Consider the following 8,207-nt stretch of genomic DNA (forward strand, 5'->3'; position numbering starts at 1 on the left):
CTGAGATATCAAGTGCACTGCTTTTTGACCATGTAGTGTTTGATGAGCTGCCCCATAATGTAATCACTTATTCTCTGCACCGTGGTGGCCTTTCAGAGCAGTGCTTCACATTGTTAGAGGTGTAATAAAACAAAACATAAAAAGCCTGTCAGTAAGAGATGGATGGAACAATGTTTGGCTGAAAGAGAAGATGTTTGTGAAAGGGATGGAGAGGATGAGTGGGTTGATAGAAATATCATTTTAGACAAGCTGTTGTACTAAAGAGTGAAAGTTTGGGCTTTTGCATAATTGTTTTGTCTACTCTTTTAATCCATCTAATTGACCATTCACTTAGCCTGTACGATTGGTTACTGTTGCTATGCTTGTCATTTTTTGTCATATTTCCTTTTTTTTAAACAGTCCTTAAGATTCCAGGAGTTCAGTTCGACAAAAGCAGACTTCTCATGTTAGCCGTCTGAAAGGACAATTGTTGTTGGCAGATTTTTTTTTTTACTTTAGCTAACTAGCTGACATGAGCTCCATGAATTGGTTGTATATATGGTCTCCAATGGTCTTTTTAATGTTTCCAGTTGACTGGTTTTAAGACGTTAACCTGTTAAAGACTCTTAAATGCACTTGATATTAACGTACATGATTTTCTGCTTTAAGATTGAGGCTAAACCTGTATATCCCAGGCAAAAAGTCAAGTGTTACAATGAGGACGAACTTGGATAAGACTAACATTATTTTGGGTAGTGTGGGACAGAGCTGCTAACGTTAAACTGTGATCGTATCCAGTATTGGACACCTTGGATGTGTAAGTCTTCTGACCATTATATGGCATCCCACATACTAATGTAACCTACTAATTTAATAATGTGTGACTTGGAAGCTATGTTTGGTTACTAACTATTGTGGCAGTGTTATGTTATCATTTGCAGCTTACGTTTAAAGCAAATAAATACAATGTCTAATCGATTTCTTAAACTTTTACTCGTTGAGTTTTTGGTTTTAGAAAGACTAACGAAACCATACTTTAAATGCAGTTTTGCTCACGAAAACCCCATGCACACCACTTGACGTGAAGAAATCCCTAGCTTGAGAGGCTGGTTCTGCCAAGTTAAGATAATCATAGCTTAGGACCCGATTAGACATCGAAAGGTCAATTCCATTGCCAAACTATACCGAATTTACTCAATCTTTTGTAGTAAACATTATTTTGATTAAAAGTTGATGATGCAGTGGTAAGACCAAAATGTTTATTTGCTCAACATGCATTGATTGTTGCAGCCAAGGAATATATTTATTTCCAGTGACCCTACAAACTCATCTGCAAGTTTAAGAACACAAAACACTTTGGCTGGTATTCAGTTCAATCCAATAATCACATTACCTCAGAGCAGAACTGAAGACATTTTTATAAATAAGCAATTCCATAGTGGCAAATTCAATTCAGTGCTTCTTAATTAACCTTGGGAGGAAAACTCATTTAAGTCCATTAAATCATCAAATGAGCTCAGGTATAGCTAAACTTGATTGTGCCACAAAAAAAAAAAATTCTGTTACAGTCTTTGAGGTGAGGAAATACCGTCATTTATTGGAGCCCAAGCAGCTCTCTGTTTGAGCCGTTAAATTGTGGCTCACACATCAATGCAATTAAACTAGTCAGAGGAATACTGACTTTATGGTTGAATTCACAATGTTAATTAGCCAGTTGGGATTTTTTGAAATAAGTTATTGCTCTGCTTTATCTTGTGCTCTGGGTGAGTGATTCTCATAAAGACGAGAGCCTTTCTCTGTGCCTTCCTATCATAGACAATGTGTGGGGTGAACTTGCAAAATAATTGCAAGGAAGTGTGTAACTAATGATTTCCATAAAGCTGCAGCACATAATGTGTTGCTGTTTAAAATGCAAATTCATCCTTGTTTATTCAGGGAGTGTATTCAAATTCCAACTTACAAACCTTGTACTATTTTCCAACTTAGATTCAGTTCCACTTGCAAACATTTACCAGTTTCCTCTTAGCCCTGCACCGGTGTTATAGAGCTTTTTAATGGGCTTTTAATATTTTGCACATTTTATGCAGTGGCACAATATTTTCTGGGCAGTTTCTATTGTATATGAACATAGCTATAAATATGCAAGGCTAACGCTGCTTTCATACCTAACACTTTGTTTTAGAGCGCTTGTTTAATAAAGTCTTCATTACAGAACACTAGTAGGATGTTTAATAGATGTGCATTAAGCCGGCAGGTTTCCTTTAAAAACAGCTAAGGTTGTGGCGGTTGCCCGAGCATTGCCCCTGACCTTTGGAGCTGCCACCAGTGGCCAGCTGTAATTTATCAACATCTAAACTTTCCCCTGTGCTCGGTCCAACACATGTGGGAGAGCGGCCGCTGACATTAAAACTCAATTAGCAAGGCCACTTTCTAAATAATACATTAGCAAAGTGCATTAGCTGAACATCGGTCTGGTGCCCAGAGCACAGTTCTTGCACTACATCTCAATATGTCATGGCTGCAACTGTCTGGAGCTAATGTGTAGGAATCGGGGGGACATCGGTGTAGAGATGAGCTTTTTTGCATTTAGAACATTGTCGTTTCACACGGACGAGGAAGTTCTTGTAGGCCTGGATATTCATTGTTTTGCACAACTGTAAGTGCACTTGATTCCTGATCTCACCTGCTACAAGTCTCATGTTGATGTGATAAAGCAGGCATAATAGCAATAAAGGACAAATGTATTTCTTAATTGGTTATTCTTGCATAAACACTATCTCTGGTGCACTTTGCCTCTTACATTAAACGTGCTAGAGATTAGCTGTGCTAGCAGTGTGCCTCTATGGATAGAGGATGGGTCCTAATGACTTTCAAGTTCCCTCGACCTTTTCATTAAGTGGCATCACCAGGTGTAATTCTTTACTTATCCAGGGAAATATCCCAACATCTATAGGATTTATTGGCACATAATCTTGTATATACATTAAATGTATCCTAATGACTTTGATGACTCCCTGACTTTTCCTCTAGCGCTAACATAAGGGCTACATTTTTGTTTGACTCAAATGTCACAGCAACTATAAGATTGATTGTCATGAAATATGCTGCAGACATTCTTTCCCCCCTAAGAATGAATTGGAATAAACATTAGTACTTCGTCCCACACTTTGGTTCATGACCAATACCTACAACACATTCCTGCTAATAGTCTAATCCATGAGCACCTAGCATGGTTGTAGACTCTTAAATAGTAGATTATGGTTGGTTATTCTCTGGTAAAGGCTGTCTAAAAAGACTGTCTACCACAGCACAATATCCTCCTTTTAATACAACTTTTTAGTTTTGTCACTTAGATTAGTTTTTGAATTCTTCTGTAGTATTTTCTACTGGTAGTGACTCTGGCAGCTGAAGCTCAGAGCAAAACATGGGGAAGGTAAAGTGAAACAACATTTTCCATCTTCTGATTTATGCATAACCCTACTGTAACCATAATCCCCACATTACGGGTTATACACTACCATATTGGTAACATTATGAACTAGAGGCTGCTCTCAAAAAATGCATCCGCTCGTGGCACAAACATAATACCATGTCCATAACTTTTGAATTTGACTCTACATAATCCCATTCAGAAATGCTACCGCCGAGCAGGGCTACACCATCTGCCACAGCACAAACATAATGCAAACAAATACTATAAATAGATTACACAGGGCCTTATCCTTTATCCACACAAAAAGATGCTCTCTGTATTTATTCAGAGGAGAGAAATGTGCTAATCTGGCTTTGTTTCACTTAGAGGCCTCATTTGTCATCCCATTGCTCTGTATGTGGGTAATGACTCTCTGGCTCAAAAGCACACCAAGTGTTTAAATAGCTCATTGTAATGCACTGCGTCACCTGTGCTGTTACCCTTTTTTTTTAACCATATCGATAGATAAGATGCAAGTGAAATTAATTGTTCTTCAGAATCCCAAATAAAGGCCTCAACTCACACTGCCTGGCTTCAGCCTTGGCGGAGAACAGTTGCAATCATGAGCTGTATTATACATTTGCAAGTGATTTGCCGTTAAGCCGGTTTTTCGTCAACACCAACCAGGACATGAAGGTCCCTGCCAAGAACAATGAAAGCTCTGGGTTTTTGCATCCACAGAAAATATTGGAAGGCATTGTTGAGGGATAAACACTCTCAGCCAAAGTGGGTTGGATGTTTTCCTTGTGTTCCTGGCAGAGTCTTTCGGTTTCTGCAGCTGTCAGTGGTGTGGTTTTGCTAAGGCGCTGTGAATCCCAGGCTGACATTTTTTACTGGCCGTGTCATCTTTGTGATGACAGTGTTGAGACTGATCTTCATCCACCGTCAATCAATAAGATCTAGTATGCTGTTTTTCTGTCGCTCTATCATTCCATTTAAACTCCCAGTCTCCTTTTTACTTTTAGGTTGTGAGCTTTTATTATGCTGTTGTGTTGTCCATACACCACTACAAAATAATTTAATAGTCATGTCCGGATTTTTACATTTACTGACATTATTAATGCAAAATAACCATCTGCATCACTGCACACAGCACTTGCTTCTACCATTTCTACTTTATGTCACTCACCACTCTCATCCATCTACTTATCTACTTGTGCAAAATATTACTTCTCATCAGTCTTGTCTTCTGTTATTTTACTAAAGGACTGGGAATGCATATTCAGGAAAAGGTGCTCTGGGGAAAGAAGCTCGGAGTGATTTTACAGAGTTTCTGGTTTTCCCTGATATTGAGAAAATGGCTAAAGGCTTTGTGCTTAATGTTCCAGGGCCCAAAAGTAGCTTTGAGAAATGGATGCCAGGCTGGCAGCCAGCCACCAGCTTTTGGTTTTAAGTTTGACGGAATATTTGTTTTATTTTAATAATTTTTATTTGCTGTAATAATGTGGCCGTGTAATTATACCACATATGTGATTTTATGAAAAACAGAGTTGTTAAACAGATTTCACAACAAGACTTCTCCTTGAGCGGGACTTGGACACAATAACAAACTGACCACATCAAGTGAAACATTTTTTATTGCATTTCTCTGTTATCATAAATGCCTGACAACATTATGGAAAGAACCCTATGCTCTGAGCCTGTCAGTGGCAAGAACAAGCACATTTCGCTAATGTAACGTTACTTTGCTAAATTGCCCTTGCAGCTCCTTTTTCTTCTGTTGGTTACAGCGTTATCCCTCAATACTGGACCAATTTCAGAAATTGTTGTCCCCATTAGACATTTGGATACAGAAACATGGGAAATAGGGTCCAGGATGAAATATACCAAAGTTACCCCTTAATGACACCCATCAGTGAGGTAGACGGACATTGAAGAGATTGAAGGAAGTAACATAGAGTTGTGCTGAAAACCTGAACTACTCCTGACAATGATGACTTATTCTTGCTACACATTTTAGGAAGGTATTTTAGGAAAAATACCATTTATGGTGTGAGAGATTGTCTAAATGTGATACAAACCTTTTTGTCTTCATGTTAAGGTGGACAGGCCCTTAGTCATAGAGATTTGTTATTTCTTATTAACTGTGAAAGCTAAAATTGCAGAAGTTGAAATGAACCTCGGTAGGTCATACTGAGGGTTAAACAGTTGAATACAATAGAAACTGAATGGACATAGTCAGATACTAAGGCATATGAACCGGACCCTCATTAAACCATATTGGCATTTGAACCACAAGATTGATAACCATCTTATCTTCAAGACGCATAGCCGTGGCCACTAAAAACAGCTCAACCTAATGTGCTCTGTATTTGCGTTTCAAAGCAGTTGATGTGGCTTATGTCTGTGATAAAGACTAATAAAATGTGCCGGCATCTGTATAATCATAGAATAAGTCACTTATTTATAATTTCACAAAGGGATTTGGGTTCTTTGTTCTTGTTTAGCAAATAAAAGCTAAGCTGGTAGGTACAAGGTCAGAATACCGTGAAGGCTTTGACTATCTTACATCCAGAAGATACTAGTCTTGTTTTGGTGTAGGTGTGCATTAACATACCTACAGCAGGGATAGTATCAATAGTTTTATTTTCTTTGCTGTTTTTCCTTTCCTTTTTTAATTGGATGTTGGTTCCGTTGGTAATTCCCCTTTTTTCATGGCTGAAAACATCGGTTGGGGCAGACGGGAGACTCCTGCACTGTTTGCTTTCCTCTCCAGTATCCTGTTTTTACATCCCTATTAAGCACCGTCATGTTGCTTATAGCCCCCTTATCCATTTTCGAGGCTGGCCTATTTTACTGCGAGGAGTAGGATCATAAGTCATTTGACCAGATAACACTGCCATAGCTGTCCTGACCAAATAAATGAGCTAGGTGTATATGGCTATATGGTATTAATGTTTAACTCACTTCTTGGAAAACCATAAATAAAGGCCCTTATTAACTGTCAGTGTCATTTACTGTAGGACAAGTAGAAGGAGACACAGAACGTGTCTGTTCTGTACGTGCACTTTAGATTTCTTTGAAAAATATGTCAGTGTTTTATCAAGGAAATGTGCAAGTTCTTGACAAATCTGGCAAATCTGCTGTTCTATACGTAACTTTTCAGTACAAACTTTGACTTTAATTAATCAGAGTACAAATGGAATTGCGCGCTGCCTTTAGTGTAAAACGTCCAAAAGATTATTGGCCAGCTCACAAATTTTGGTCGAATGAACAACCCTGAAAATGGGATGGACTGCCAATTAACTTGATGTTTTTTGAATTTGCTAAATTGGAACTTCCGAGCATGTGTATTGCCCCCCCACACACAGCTCTCAATATTGCGACGGCTTGGCTGGCTTTTTAACGGTGCTGACAGTGAAAACAACAGCATCAGGGCTGGCCGAATTAAAGCTAGGGTGGGCGAAAACAGCCGTTGAGATTCCGTCGCGTGCTCTCTGGCCTCTCCCTGCCACGCTACCTGCTGTAGCTCCTCCCACCGAACGTCAGTTATGCGCGTTCATGTGAATTCAGTTACATTGATAGGAAGACGAAACACGCAGGGACGCACCAACGTCGTTGCCAAGGTGACCGGACAGTCCCACAGCCAATAAGAACGGAGAATCGGAGCCTCGCTCTGATTGGTCAAAGTGTACATGAGCGGTGGCAATTTTTGGGTGCGGCCCACAGAGGCAGGGGAGAGCAAAGTTATGAGCAGATATTCTCAGAGCACTTCACCTACATATAGCTGACTGGCTATTAGGACAGTTTTGCCAAATATTACAGTAAAGAAATTAATTAATTAATACCCACCCTAGCTTTAACCGTGATAACCTTTGGGGGTATAGGAGGGTTCGTGCAAAGCTTTTATGACCAGACTGACAGTCAGGGCGGCATTATCGGCTGTAACCGCTGTATGAGCACAGTGCAGAGCAGGGGCCATGAGCTAACAACCTTTTAAAGATTGTTGTTTTGAGTTAGGCCAACATATTCACTGTGATTGGGTTTTTGGTATTTCCAAATTCTTGCTTACAGATCCTCCATACCTTACTTTCAGGTACATCATTTTGTCAGCTGTGGTGTTCTTCATTGGGACCTTACTATTGGGCTTAGGAACATGTGCATTTATCTTTGACATCCAGTTTACACCCTTAATAATTTAACCATAGATTTGCTGTTTTTGCATGTTTCTAGTTCTGCATGAATTAAAGTGACAAGCGAGGCGTGCATCTTTGAGCTTGAGATTTACCTTGACCAGGCAGTGATTCTTACTTTTACATGTGGAAAATGTAACCCCCAGTTAGAGCATTGTAATTGAAATACACTAGACTATTTCAAGACGCTGACTCGAAAGCGTGTGTGGTTATTAGGGCCTGAGTTGACCGTAGATGGATAAGATACGTGTGTGGCGGAGCCCAAGTATAATTGCATCAGAAGCTGGCAGACTCAGTAGAGGGTGGTGCATTTTCAGTTGCTGGATGAAAATGAGTAGAAATGAGTCATGTATGAGTGTGGCTACTCACAGGCTGCCACAAGAGCTGTCCAAGTGACTTTTCAAAAGAGACATAATTGCTTTCCTTTTCAACTGAGCTCACACTGGTTACAAGAAAATAGCATACTGAGTCTTTTTTTCTCCTTTTCTTTTGTAGAGCGTGTTTTAGAACTGTTTTTAGCAAACGTCACATTGAATGTGATTTGTAGAACTCATACAATAACCCCTATTAACTATTGACATTGACATGGCTTTCATGACAGATGCTGCTTTTTCTAATACAAT

The sequence above is a fragment of the Anoplopoma fimbria genome, chromosome 2, assembly GCF_027596085.1.
Source record: "Anoplopoma fimbria isolate UVic2021 breed Golden Eagle Sablefish chromosome 2, Afim_UVic_2022, whole genome shotgun sequence".
NCBI classification, from domain to species: domain Eukaryota; kingdom Metazoa; phylum Chordata; class Actinopteri; order Perciformes; family Anoplopomatidae; genus Anoplopoma; species Anoplopoma fimbria.